At 44.0% G+C, this 15,357-nt stretch overlaps 1 protein-coding gene across 2 annotated transcripts in view; it reads left to right on the top strand.

Annotated features, from left to right (window-relative positions):
* The window catches only part of GRIN2A (glutamate ionotropic receptor NMDA type subunit 2A), a 365,860-nt gene that overhangs the window by 312,902 nt on the left and 37,601 nt on the right, over positions 1–15,357 (top strand). The window lies entirely within an intron of this gene.

The raw sequence follows: 15,357 nt of genomic DNA, 5'->3' as shown, positions 1-15,357 counted from the left end.
CTTTGATCAAATGGGCTTTGGTAGGTTCCTCCCTGTCTAGTGCACCTGGTCACCTTAACTATAGTTACCTATGCTGACACCCCCTTCCCCAGAGCAGGTTCTTTTAGGCAGTAAAGGGCGAGGACAAGGTTTCCTTCGGAGCCTCCTGGGCCTCCATTGTATTCAGTTTAAAATAATCTGCACGCCAGAGTGGCACATCTTGGGGTGATTCGTTTTGAACCCCACTGTTTAGTTAAAGATCTAATTGGCTTTATTCAGTGATTCATACATTGGGCAGCGTCCCATCTAACAACTAGAAAGGAGTTCCGAGGAGCTGTGCAAAATGGAAGGCTTTAATTGGCAGAAGGGGGCAGGAAAAGAAGTTTCTAGCAAAAAGTGGATAATTTCCTGCAAGGTCACTTTCCTTTGGGGAAGGGCAGGTAGTCAGGCAGATTACCTCACTAGTGTGGACCAGGTAATTCCAGATCAACTGGTTAAAGGTCACATTCTTAGGAGAAGCTGAAACCACAATTAAGTCTTGGTTTGCTGATGTGGGACTTAGCATAAGTGACTCCATTTTGGTTCCTTCCTTCCTTCCTTCCTTCCTTCCTTCCTTCCTTCCTTCCTTCCTTCCTTCCTTCCTTCCTCCCTCCCTCCCTCCCTCCCTCCCTCCCTCCCTCCTTTCTTTCTTCCTTCCTTCGTTTCTTTCTTTCTTTCTTTCTTTCTTTCTTTCTTTCTTTCTTTCTTTCTTTCTTTCTTCCTTCCTTCCTTCCTTCCTTCCTTCCTTCCTTCCTTCCTTCCTTCCTTCCTTCCTTCCTTCCTTCCTTTCTTTCTTTCTTTCTTTCTTTCTTTCTTTCTTTCTTCCTTTCTTTCACAGAAAGATCTAAGGAGATTGAGAGTTTATTTGAAAACATAGAGCTATAGATTTTTATCTGATTTTAGGTAGAAGCTTTTGATGTAGCTTTATGTGAAAACTAACAGTATAACATTGATGAAGGAGAAAGGTAATATGGAGAGAAAAGCAATGAGAGCTCAACCTAATATTCTTGTGTACCTGTGGCATGTGGAGTGTAGCAGATGCAAAATTCCTGAGGCTATAAGAAAAGACAGCACAGTGGTTAGGAGTTTAGGCTGTGGAGCTAGAGCACACTTCTCCTCCCCCGCTGTTACTTGTTGTGTGAACTTGGACAGTGTTTCAATGGCTCTCAGCCTCATATATAAAATGGGAATACTACTAGGAACTCATTGATAGGGGTTTGGTGAGCAAATGTGCCGGCAAGCGTTTCAGAAATCGCCTGGCACAAAAAGTTGACCTGATTGTTAGTGTTGTAGCTTGGTGTAAAGGTTCAGTTCTATTCTGTGGACTTACCAAAATATCAGGGACATGCAGAATACATTTTTGAAAGGGTGTCACTAAAAATGATTCTGTTTTAAATGAAGGAGCTGTTTAATGAGGAAAGTTTTGCCTCTCCAGAAAATTAAATTGCATGGAGTGTCCCAGTCACAGGGATTCCTGGCGAGTGAAATGTGACTACAGTGCATTCTCCTGAGTCCACAGCTCCTGCTCAGGCTGCTCGCAGGCCCTCTGCAAAGGCCTCGATGCTCCCTGTGTCTGATGGGGCAGAGGGGCCTCCTCTGAACCACCAAGCCCAGGTCTCTGCGTAATTCCCCAGGACCTTGGGCTGATAGCAGTTTGTCCTTCCAGTCTCAGAATCTCTTTGGTATCCTGACAGGGGCTAGGACAGCATGTGTTTGGATTTCGAGTCCATTCCTTACCCAAAACTCATGGACATACTGCTCATTCTGGCTTGCAGGGGATTTTAAAAATGTTTTATAGAGCTAAAAAAAAGGCAGAAAATAGCCTTAGCCGGTTGCTCAGTGGTTAGAGCGTTGGCCCTCAGACTGAAGGGTCTCGGGTTTGATTCCAGTTAAGGGCATGGACCTCAGCTGCAGGCTCCATCCCCAGCCCCCGTTGGAGTGCGTCTGGGAGTCAGCCATTCAATATGTGTCTCTGACATCAATGTTTCTCTCTCTGTGTCTCTCCCTCTCCTTTCCACTCTCTCTAAAAAAAATCAATGGAAAAAATATCCATGGGTGAGGATTAACCAAAAAATGTAGGAAATATGTTTGATGGCTTTGTACAAACTGACCATCAAGGTCAATTAACAAGACATCATCAAACCCCAGAACTCTCCCACACCCCACCCAGCCAACCACAGCCTTTTCCAGTCACTATTTTCCATGGACCATCGTCTCTTCTAAAGTAGATTCTTTTTCCCTGTGATTCTAACATATAAATAAAAGCATACCATATGTTTTTTTTTATTTGTTTGTCTTCTTTTAGCTCAACATTCTGTTTATGAGATGGTTGCATATCACTCCAGTTCTCTCATTCTCATTGCTGTATAGAATTTCATTGTGGGGATACACTACAAATTCATCTATTTCTTTAAATCTAGATGAACATTTGCGTAGTGTCCCATATGAGGCTATTAAGAGTGATGTTTCGAAAGGCATTCTCGCATGTCTTTTGTTGCACAAGTGAGTGCATTTATCTTGGTATATACCTGAGACCGGAATTGCTAAGCTATAAAATGTATGTTCAATTTTAGTAGATATCAAAAAGACACATTTTATATCCCTTTCCTTCTTAGCCATGGGAATGGTTTTTATTTGTTTCCACTGTGGTCTTTTCATGAACATTATTTTTTTCTATTGGTTTGTTGTTTTTCTCCCCCTTACTAGTAATTTCTGTAGTAGAAATCTGTGGTATGATTACAAATGTTTTTCCCCAGTTGTTTTGTCTGTCTTTTGAGCTTGCGGATGGTATATTTTTTCTGAGCAGACTATTATATTTTGTGGTCACATTTCCCAGTCCTTTTTTATGGCCTCTAGATTTCAGGTCGAAATTCAAAAACCCTCTTCACTCTGAGGCTACAAAATAGTTTTCTCCTGTTTCTTTCTATTTTGGTTGCATTTCTACTATTTAGAATTTTTCTGGGTGTAGAGTGTGACATAGGACTCCAACTCCTCATATGACAACGAGAACCCCATCCTGAGAATGGCCACCACAGAACAGCACAAGATCAGACAGACCATGCCGACCACGTCTGCTCATCTCCACTTCTGTCCCTCAAGTGTCTACTTTGCCACACTTGGAGTTCTTTGTCTTCCCTCTCACATCTTGTTTCCTTTTTACATTTTTCATTAGGAAATATATTATTTTAAATATGACATGTATGATAAAATAATTTCGCAAGAGTAAGTATAATGAGGAATAATACATAATAAAATGAACTCCTCATGGACTCAACACCAGCTTTTAAAAATAGCCATTTGCCTCCTTCACTACATGCAGCAGCTCTGGAAGGTTCCATCCCTCTGGAAGGTAGAGGTGGGTGCTCATATGCTCCTGAATTGTTAATCTCCCTAATAGCCTAAAATCCAGTAAGCCTTGAGTTCGACATCCTAGAGCACATATCCCAGCTGTTGGGTCCCACCCCGCCACCCACAAGTCTCAGCGACATCCACCTGTTACTTGTGCATATGTGCACCAGGGTCAGTAAGATGGGACGGCTCCTTCATAGATTGTAACTTCTTGGAAGAGTCTAGAACACAAGAGGGGCTTCGGAATGAGAGTCCCAGCTTGGTTCGAATCTTGGCTCTCTCATTAGCAAGCTGTGGCTTTGGACAAGTGTTATCTCTCTGAGCCTCAGTTTCCCCATGTAAATAGTGACAGGACTGGAATCTTCATCCTCTGAAAATAGTTCTAAGATTCTTTTATTTCTGTTGAACACTTATTTAAGCTCTTACAAATTCAAAATCCAGACATACTATATATATAAACGGCTGTCGGTTTTGCAGAGAGGATTTAGATCAAAGCTGGAAAGCTGAGCATCTTCAAACCTGGCCAGGGGATTAACCCTACCTTCATCACTGTTAACATTTGGGCCCAACACAGAACCTTCTCTCCAGGGATGGAGCCACAAATCTGCATTTTAACAAGCATCCCCCGCCCCCTGCTATGGGTGATTTTGATTCTTGCTAAAATTTGAAAGGTTCTAAAGGGGCTCAATAATCACATTTTATTGAGATAGCACATAAAGATTAAGTCAACCAAATGTTTATCAATGGGATCCAAAATTGCTTTTAAGAAGAACATAGGCAGCAAGAAAATTGGAACTAAGCAGTTCAGTTTCATTGCTAATTTAAATGTATAATAAATTTCAATTAACAATGAAATGCATTCCAGTTAAAGCGTTCAGTTACCGAAATTATCAGGGAAATCAGTGAGAAAATAGGATCTGATGTACCAACATTGACAGAAATGGGATTTTTAAGGAATAGGCCTATTGTGACATGGGGGGCGCTCCTGAACCAATGGGGATGAGCTGTTCGTGACCCCAGGCTTCTAGACCAGTGTTTCTCAAGTCCTAGCCTGAATCTGAAGCAGTGGGGGTGCTAGTAAAAACGTTGATCCTGACCCAGCTGGTGTGGCTCAGTGATTGAGCATCGACCTACACAGCAGAAGGTCACGGTTCTATTCCCAGTCAGGGCACATGCCCGGGTTGCGGGATCAATCCCCAGTAGGGGGCGTGTAGGAGGAAGCTGATCAATGCTCTCATCATTGATGTTTCTCTCTCTCTCTCTCTCCCTCTCCCTTCCTCTCTGATATCAATAAAAATATATTTTAAAAAATGTTGATACTGAACCCCACAGATTTAGATTTGGGGAGGGCATAGCCCGGGAATCTGCATGCTCTCACAAGCTCCTCAGTTGATTCTGCTGTGCGCTAATCAGATTTGGGAACATCTGCTCTAGAAGAGGGAACTGAAGCTGAAATGAGCGGCGACAGATTTAGATTTACAAATGCTCAGTCATCAGGAGCCAATGTTCTCCAAGAAGTTTTGGCAAGTGGGCGAAACTGCAAGCATAGCACTCATGCCAGATTTAAATGAAACTATCAACATCCCTAGGACTCCAAGGAGCCTCATATTTCAAGACACAGTGGGATGACTTTTTAATTTTAATTGATTTTATGTACAATCATTTGTATAAATATTTCTGAAAAAGTCCCCATTTCTTTCAGAAGCATCAATCTTCAGCCCTCCGACCCCTCAGTTTCCTATCTGATATTATTTCCAGCTCAAAGACAAGCGTCTTTGGATTTTTTTTTACATTGATTCCTTTGAGAGAATTAGAAGGCAGGGCTGTCTTTTGACCAATAAGCATTGTTTTGCAAGGTTCAAATTGTATGCAATGATGTATTTATATACATCATTGAAAGGAGGGGGTGGTCACATCTACCTGTGAGTGTTAGACCTGTCTTCATAGCAAAGGTGGGCCTGGAGCTCCTGTTTGAGAGCACAGATTCTGAAAGCCTGCAGGGTCCGGGGATCCATGTTTTGATGAGCACTTCTAGTGACTCAGGTACAGGTAGTGCCTGGGCTTTGAGAGGTTCGTTAGGTAAATACCGAGACATGGTGTTCTCAGTGGAGTGGGCAGAACAAGAAAGAGAAAGGGCATTTCAGGAGAAGCAGGGGCATAGAGGAACATGAGTTTAGGTTTGAGCATGTTAAGTTGGAGGCGCCTTTGGGACAACATCATATTTCCTCATCATCTTTGCATTTATTGGAACCTCCCAATTTGTGACATGAAGCCCTGAGCGCTTCGCATGCATCATCTCATTAAATCCTCAGAGCACTCCTATGAGCTGGGTACCACTCTTATCTCCTTTAAGAGCTGAAGAACCTGAGGTTCCGCAAGGTTAACTCATTACCCAACAAACAGGCTGTTTAACTGAGTAACTACATTGTAGCACGATTAAGTGTAGGAGGTAGGCTTGCCTCCTCACTTGGCAATGCCTATAAGCAGTTAGATATGTGAGATTTGAGTTTAGGGGAGAATTGGGAACTGAGGATATGTATTTAATATAATCAGATACATGCACGCTTAATATTGTATACAATATACATATATGACATAATATATATGTATTCATTGATGACCTGAGAGTTGACAAGATCACAGAATCCTCATTTCCATCCTCAAAAGAAACTGATGCAGGGATGTAGAAATTTCCAAGGCAAAGGTAGACCATGAAGGCAGAAAGGTCCTCAGTGAAGTTAGTTGTTATGCAGAGGAAGTTCTCTCAAGGATACTGTTGGAGCAGGTTTTATTAGCTGTATTTTATCAGTCAAGCAGAATCAAACTCGGAGGGTTCATTTTCAGCGGCTGAGTTCGAAAGCGGGCATAGGCATCAGGGTTCAGTGAGCTGTTCTCCTAAATGGGCTAGCATCATCTCCAGAGAAAATCAGATCGACAATGACCTGGTTTCTGAGATCCACCCCCGCACTGCAACTAAAGCTCCAAAATAATTGCTACCACTTCATAGACTTAGGAATTCTTTTCCTCAATAAAAGCTCAGGAAAGCACAGACATCTTTTTTTTTGGTACTTAGAATTATTTCTTGTTAAATTCTATTAAAATGATAGTAACAGAATTTCAAAGCCACCCATAAAGCATTCAAAATAGAAAAAAATGGGGGATTAAATAAAGGGGGATCTCAATTCTGTAAACTCGGAGATGGAAAGAGGGAGGAGAAGAGAGGAGGCTAAAATGAAATACATCAAAATGTTATCAGAAATCTTGCTAGATGGTTAGGATCATGGTCCTTTTCATATATCTTTATATGTAACACATTTTCCTACTAATCAGGAAAAAATGTTTCTTCTGAACATAATTCTTCCTTTCTTCCTGCATTGCCTTTGGGTATCTGTCCACATGTTTACACACGTTGAATCAGCACGTGTGCAAGTCTGTTTTGCTTTCCTCAGTTAACTCTGTACCATTTTTTTGGACAGTTTCCACATTTAATGACTAGGTGATATTTCGTTGAGCTGGGGGAATATTCATTAACGTGTGCTGCTCTGCGTTTTCATCAGACCTGGACTGACACTGGAGGGCCCTACAAGAGGCAGTCCTTTTTTGCAAGCTTTGCTGTTACCGTTATGGTAGACTAATTTGTCGAGAGTGTCATCCTCATCCGACATCGTTTCTCAGACTTCTGTGCTGCGAACGGCATTGTTTTTCTTCACTATAAGGCAGGCTTTTATCTTGTGGACAACATGATTCCCGAACCTACTTAACAGTTTTCCTTTTGCTTGGGCTACTACATAATTCAGAGCTTTATTTATGATCCTCTCTGTTAGCAACTGGGAAGAGCTTATGTCCTGAAGATCTGCTTTTGGACTTTCCACCTCTGATCTCACCCAACTCCAATGGCTTTATCCATAGGTTTAAAACCTTTTCTACTGCAATTTGCGTAAGCTACCTGAGTTGTTTTGGGAACAAGATGAGGTATCTCTAATGAATTGATAGCATTTGTTCTGAATGTTGGGCCTGCATGATCTTGTTTAAACCTCATAACAGCCCTAGGAGACAATGACTAGCATGCTGCCCACTTACAAGGGAGGAAATGGGCATAGAGAGATTCAATAGCACATCTGAGGTCACACCTGCTCCAGAGCCCAGGCTTGGAGTCACATCTTAAAATAGGAAATGTGTATGTTCCTGGAACATTGCACAGTTAGCCTGTTTCCAATCGCCTGCTATTATACAATCCCCAGAACCAATTCTGTTCTTACTTGAAAACGTCTCTCTTTTTTCTTTGAAAGCCTTAAACTGCTTTAAAAGGGGCAGTATTTCTCCGTCCTTTGAGATGGAGAAAAGAAATGAACTCACAGGGAAAAATAAGCCAAAAGAAGGGCCCTGCTATATGGACCCACCTGGTCAGGAAGGTCCTCCTGGGGAGACTGAGGAAGCTGAGCTCCCTGGAGATTCCCTCTCCTTAGGGACCGCCTCTTCTTTTTTATGGCTGAGCATTTCAGAGGACTTCAGATACGCGATCTCATTTCATCCCGACTCAGCTCTGCCAAAAGAGAATTCTCTCCATTTTACCAAAGAGGAAACCGAGGCTCAGGGAGCAGAAACAGTTCGTCCAAAGGTTAAGTGAGGGAGGAGCCAGCATTCAAACTCGACCCAACTTCTCTTTCTACCCACGATGGGTAACTCTGCTCCTGCAGGCAAGCGCCAACCTGGAAGGGGAGGGTTAGGCACCTTCGTTATGAAGTGGCAGAACTAGGACCAGGGACGTGGCTGCTTTGGCCCACCCGCAGCTCAGATTCAGAAAATCTCAGTGCTGTGCTTCCTTTCTTTATTGTGGAAATTGTAAACAGGCTCCCACAGACCCCGGTGCTGAAACGGTCCAGGGGCTACAGCCTCCGCTTGTGGTCTCTTGCCGTGTCTTGATCTGGCAGCAGGCAGAGGAGTGAGTTTTCCTGGGGCTGGGCTAGCTCAGGCTGTGCAAGGCCACAGCACGGGTTAGGAGACCCGGTTTACAGCCCCTAGTAGGTGCCCAGGGCCAACCCTGAACAGCTGTGCCTGCCCTGGCAACTCCTTCTATAGAGAGAGATGCACGTGGAGAAGTCATAGAAACTCAGGTCCTGCCCCTTCGGGTGACCCCCATGCAGTCGTTTCCTGAAGCTGCCATAACAAGTTCCCACAAACTTGGGGGTTTAAAGCAATAGAAATGTATTCTCTCACAGTTCTCCTAGAAACCCACACTCAACGTGTCACATGGGGCCATGCTCCCTCCAAAGGCTCTAGGGGAGGATCCTTCCTTGCCTGGTCCAGCTTCTGGGGGCTCCCAGCTTCCCTTGGCTTGTGGCCGCATCACTCTGGCCTCGGCATTTGTCTCTATATGGCCTTCTGTCCTGGGTGTCTCTTCTTCTTGTAAATGATTCTTCTTCTAAGTCAGTGGATCTAGGACCCTCCTAAATGATTTCATTTCAAGATCCTTAACTAATGACATGTGCAAAGACCCAATTTCTGAATAAGGTCACATTCTGAGGTCTCAGGTGGACGTGAATTTTGCAGGGGACCCTTCAACCTCAACAGTCACCTGGGTTACAGTGTGGTTTTCCCAGCACCATCTCTGACAGGTGTCCGACCTCAGCACAGGCAGAGAAGGCTCTCCTCTGGTGTCTGGGTGGGGCGAGGCCTCAGTGCTCGGGCTCCACAGAGCAGGTGCTGCTGGGAGTGACGCCATACACACTGGCTGCTCAGTGCACACGTGTGCAATACGGCTCTTGCGCATGAACCCCTCACCATCGAGGGATGTGATCACTGTGCTGGCTGGTTTTCTGTGCCTCCCCCACCCAGCCTCTTCATCTCAGTTGTTTGGTGATCCTCACTCTGTGTCAGGCGCGGTTATAAGCACTTTATCTATTCCTCATTCAATTTTCACAGCGGCCCCTGAGGATGGGAGGCCCAACATCTCCATTAGGTACATCTCTGGGCCTCAGTTCCCTCATCTGAAAAATGACATGATCTGTCAACTGCTTGGACATGGTTCTTTGGGTCTAAGGTGAAATCTAACAGAAACTGTCACGCAGCCCTAGCTGGTTTTGCTCAGTGGATAGAACGTCAGACTGGAGACTAAAGGGTCCCGGTTTCTATTCTGGTCAAGGGCACATGCCCGGGTTGCGGGCTTGATCTCCAGTAGGAGGCGTGCAGGAGGCAGCCAAACAATGATTCTCGCATCATTGTTTCTACCTCTTTCTCCCTCTCCCTTCCTCTCTGAAATACATATATAATCTGTCATGCAGAGGGGTAAGTCACTGGTCCAGGCAAGTGCTGGTTAGCTTCAGAGCTGGGATTTGAACTGGCTCTAGCATTTGCGCTCCTAACCACTGTGCTGTATTGCTTCCCATTGAAAATATATTCTCAGGTAAAAAATGAAAAATACAAATATAAGCATCTCCTGACCATGTCCCAATCCCAAACCACCCCCACAACCAGGTAAGCACTACTCTCTGCTTTCATGTCCTTTCTCCTAGACCAGTGATGCGAACCTTTTGAGCTCAGCGTGTCAGCATTTTGAAAAACCCTAACTTAACTCTGGTGCCGTGTCACATATAGAAATTTTTTGATCTTTGCAACCATAGTAAAACAAAGACTTATATTTTTGATATTTATTTTATATATTTAAATGCCGTTTAACAAAGAAAAATCAACCAAAAAAATGAGTTCGCGTGTCACCTCTGACACGCGTGTCATAGGTTTGCCATCACTGTCCTAGACCTTTGTTACATATTGGCATATACTCATATGTCTACGCATACTCATGAAACTCCATTCTATGGGATGCTATCAAACTTGCAATATGCTGCAGTTTGGTTTCCAATTAATCATATGTTCTGAAGAGCTCTCCATATCTGTAGGTGTCTTTGCCTTCCTTCTCTCTGACTGCTGGGAACAATTCCATGGAATGCATGCACCACAGCTTACTTAACCATTTCCCTCTGGGGGATATTAGTCAGGTGTCTGTGTTAAAAACCTCGATGAGTCCTTTGTACACTTCCGCACATGGATCTCTAGGAATGATCACAAGAAGTAGAATTTCTGGGTCAAAGTATTCAAACTGTCTTGAAAATTGTAGTCCTGTTCTGCCAGTTGATTGATTGATTGATTTGTTTTCTGAGTGGCCTCCTCGTGCAGAACACGGACTTTGGAGCGAGAAATACCTAGTTTCCTACCCTGGCTCCGATTTGACAATTGAATGAATTGACTGAGGGAAAGTACCCAGCACTGTGTCTGACACATAAGTTTTTTTCAAACATTGATTCTTTTTCCATTATCTCTTTCATTTTCATGTTTTCTGGCCCTTGAGATTCCCTGCCTTGTAGCGCTCGTGTATGACAAGCTCTGCAGCATCACTTACCGCTACCAGTATAATGCGCAAAATTCAAATTCTCTCCCTGCTAATGCCCAGTTTTGGGACCTTGGACAAATGAACCTCTTAAACCCCATTTTCCCTTTTATAAAATGGCGCTAATTTTGGTTCCTCCATGTAGGAGTCCATTGTATGGATTAAATGCATTATGGAGGCAAAGAGCACACTGTCTGGCCCATGGTAAACATTAAGAAAAGCCTGAACACAGAAAACAGTTTTAGCATTCTTTATTGTCTACTGTGCACCTTGGGATTTGCAGTAAATGGTCAGCTCTGATCCCAACTCTTGAGGATTATATTCTAAGGAGCTCTATAAAATATTTACATTCCAGGAGGAATCAATACTTTTTCTGTGTCAGACAGAACATGAGTTGTAGTGTCAGCAGAGCATTTGAATAGTGCTTTATAATTCACCCAGCATATTCATAGCAAATGTGTGGCAGATTCATGGCAAATCCCCTTAACCGGTGTACAATCATGTGGGAGAGACTTTTCCTTCTGGTCAGATGGGGAATTCAAGGCTTAGAGAAGTACACAGACCTGCCCACCTTCCTGTGTGTTGTTCCTCTGACTCTACATGCCAGCCAAGGACTCGCCCTCAGATTTGGGAAACCCTTTAGCAAGGCTTCCCCAAAATTAAAAAGACTACATTACATGATCTATCAACTCCTTGGACATGGTTAGTTTGGGTCTAATGTGAAATCTAACAAACAAAGCAGGAGTTTGCCGTATCATTTTAACTCTTTCTTGTTTTTGAGCTTCTTAGTCAATAGGTGAAGTGTGTGTTTTCTCTTCTCCCCCTCTCCCTCCCCCTCTCCTCCACCCTGTGTGTCTCCATCCTTCCCTCCCTCTTTTTGTCTCTTATTCTATCCCTGTAAGTCCATCTCCCTCCTATTCTTTCCCTCTCTGAGTCGTACTATGTATTTTCCTCACTCTCTTCCTTGTTCTTTCCCTTCGATCTCTCTTTCTCTCTCCCTGTCTTTGTTTTACTGGGTGCTTACCTCCATCTGTATCATTTCCTCCCTCTCCCTCTCCCTCCCTTGCTTCCTCCCTCTATCTCTGTCACTGTTTTCAAAATTGCTCGGCATTGTCTCAGTTAAAAAGTAAATATTAGCCATCAGTCTTTTTAAAATCCAATTCACAGTGACTATTACTGGTAGAAATAATTAACACAAATTAAACTCACAACAGCTGAAAGCACACAGGGTGAAATTTGTAATTGACTAAGAATCCATAGATGACTCCAGTCTTCTTGGCCAGTTTTGGATCTCTGCACAATTTTGACCCAGATGCACTGGACTTGTGGAAATAATCACCACAAAAGAAATGTCAAAAGAGCAGAAGTTATAAATCAGTAAAATTTGTTATGGTTTGAATGTTGATCAATGAATCAAAGCCTTATAAAATTTAAACGCCAAAGAATTGATCACAGTGAAAATAGTTTACAAAAAAAAAATGAAAACAATTTAACTATGCTATGCAAGACATCAATCTAGGAATTAAATTAGCTTAATGGAGTTTGCTCTGAAAAATGCTTCTTTATTGAAAATGCATTAAATTTTGTGTTCACAAACTTAGAGTCAAAATGTGATTGATTCTAAGCCACTTCCCTAAAGCCAGTTTTAGACCATCCTGTGCTGATGGCAGGTATAGTTTCTGTGCGTGTTGAATGGCTCTTGCCTGAGCAGGTGCTTGCAAAAGTAGTCATGCCTCAGTGGTACCAATTCTTGGACCCACGAGTACCCTTCACCCATGAACAGCACCATGTCTGGGTGCTTGAAGATGGTCTGCATCCCCATTGCTTCCTGCCCAAAGCAGTCATTACTGCCACTACAAGCTCCTGGTTGTGCATTAGGATCTGCAGTTTCCAGAAGACCTTCATTTCTGTTTCATCCATCCAACAGCCAGCCCTGGGGGAGAGCTGTTATGCCCCATCTTGCAGATAAGAAGCTCCAAGAGGTCCCATACAGCTGGCAGAGGCGGATCTGAACCCCATCCATGTTCCACACTTGCCCAGACATGACTGGCCTAAATGGCTGGGTGATGTGTTTCCTTCCTGACAAGGCTTCGAGGTGACCTAAAAAAATACATGCAGTTATCATCAAAGAGATGTTTACCTTTCAGTAACACTTGAGACCTCCAACACACACACACACACACACACACACACACACACACACACACAGGTTTTCATTAATTCATCAGAACAAGTCAATGTCTTGTTCAAGGCTTCTTGAATGTTAATGAATGGATAATTAACTTTAGCTATATAATTAGCCTTTAAATATGCTAAATATGACCCCCCCCCCCCCCGAGAGCATCTGAAAACATGCATGAGGAGATGAAGAGCTAAAACCGGAAACTTTTGATTAGGAAATGTCAAGCCACGTGACAACGCAAGCTCCCATCCTCAAAAGGGCCATGGTCTCCCTTTGTGTTGCGGGAATCAGATTTGCCCACAAACAGTCTTGGGTCTGGAGTGAACTTTCAGGCCATCGTGCAGGTACAAGAAAGGCTGACTGAGGAAACAGGGTCCTGTCTACACGCTCCAGCGAGCTGTAGCGTCTCTCCAAAGCCGTGGGAAAACCTGGCAGGAAGCTGCTGGGTTAAAGTCGCAGGGGCACATGTGACAGTCGTCCTTACTTTGCTTCTTTGCAAATTTGCAAAAGGGAGGTCTTATTTCCCCCTCTCACTCTGAATCACTGTCATTTTTAATCATTTGCTTCCCTTGAGGACTGCTGGTGACAGGAGAGGGTGACAGCACCCACACAGCCTCTATCAGGCCTGGCAGGGAGTGGGCATGTCACGACACCAGCATGGCACTCATTCGCTTCTGTTTCAGCCCCCGTGCTGGGGAGCCTAGGTGTTGTTTCATTTGTCACCATTGTTTGAAGAAATGATCAGCCTCTAGGGAGTAGAGTTGGCTGGATGGAGTTGGCTGGTAGGGGCTCTGTCCTGATCTTTGAGCCTCCTCCGCCCAGTGGGAGAAGCACTTAGCCGGTGGCAGCTATGTGACCTCAGCAAGAGCTGGGGAGGTGGGGACAAAGGTGATTTCTTCTTGAAAAGCAGGAGGAGAAAACTCGGAACAGAGAAGCACACCGGGCTCCTCGCCTGTGAGTCCTCACGCACCCAGCTGACTGCTCTGAGTTCTGAGGCCGCTTTCACGCCAACCTTTCATCTCTGTGATGCTTCAAACCCAGAGCTGCCAGTAGCCATGTGGCAGCTTAACGTATTGCCATCTCAGCATCCCAACTCCAGCGCCCAGGTGCTTCTGGTCTAAATTTGGCTTCAGTTTCAGGCAGCCTTTTCCTCTTCCTCACCTTTACCTTCAACATGAAGCCTTGGCCATCCACGCCTAAACGTCTCCCGAACAAATGGGCCAGACACTTCTTCTGTGGGGCAACTCCAGACCGTCCACAACTACGCATGTGCTGGTAAAGAGACACAAGGAAGCCGAACAACCCACCAAATCTTTTCAAACTCTATTCTAATCTCATCCTTGCTTCCTTTTTCATATCATTGGACTTGATGTATAGCTGTAGCCCCCAGTCTGAATTTCATAAGCAATAAATAGAGCTGCCCTAGTTAATTTCACAAGTCTTATGGATCACGTGGTCATGGTGATTATTCTGTGGTCTTGGGTATCAGACTGTAAATCCAAAGGCTGTTCTGACACTTCTAAGCTGGGCGGTGGTGAAGAGTCGCTTTACCTCTCCGTGACTCAGTTTCTCATCTCACAGTGGGCATGGCAATAGGTGTAAACCTGTGCATAGTGAGAAGGAGTAAATGAGATAATGCATATGAAATACTTAGGACTGGATTTGTCACATAGAGAGCATGAAAGTTGTGAGCGCCTTTGTAAAATCTGAATTTGATTGGATGCACCTGTGTGTCCTGAGCATTTGCTATGGGCCAGTTACTGCACACACACTCTATTTATATGACCCCTTATTCCCAGCAGCCCACGAAGGTCAGATATTGTCCACTCCGTGCGCAAAGACTTTGACCACAAAGCCCACTCTTGAGGATGTCAGCAATTTTTAACTTCTTTCTTTATAACAATGGGAATATGTTTCTTTCAGTTGAAGAAAAAGATTTGTCATGAAATACAGTATTGATTTGCTGAAATCTGTGCTTAACGGTTTAAACCACCGTTGGACACGTCTCGTTGATGGGTACAGTTTTAGATGTCCACCCCAGAAATGCATCAGCGTGTGATGGGCTAATAGGAGGGGGAAAACTTTCACCCCATGAATACCAGCTTATGGCCTTGACATTTGAATGCCCCTGTGCACGCATCGGTGTGTGCTTCTGTTTATTTTTGGAGGAATTGAGAGTAAAGATTTGGGTGAGGCTTGGAAAGTCTTAATAAAACCCAGGTTCTCAGCATCTCCATGGAAACCTTGATATGTGAAGTACGGGCATTGCAAGCACCCACTACATCAAGAGGACAAATGCCGTCCATGACTGACGTCTTCAGGAAACACGTGTTATCCAGTCTCAACTGCCCTATGGAGAGTGACAGAAGGTGACTGCTGGCTTGTGAAATGATAGAATCCCAGAGCCGATGAGCATCTCAGCAGG

The sequence above is a fragment of the Myotis lucifugus genome, unplaced genomic scaffold (genome assembly GCF_000147115.1).
Source record: "Myotis lucifugus unplaced genomic scaffold, Myoluc2.0 scaffold_176, whole genome shotgun sequence".
Classification (NCBI taxonomy): domain Eukaryota; kingdom Metazoa; phylum Chordata; class Mammalia; order Chiroptera; family Vespertilionidae; genus Myotis; species Myotis lucifugus.
This window is presented reverse-complemented; position numbering and strand designations above follow the sequence as displayed.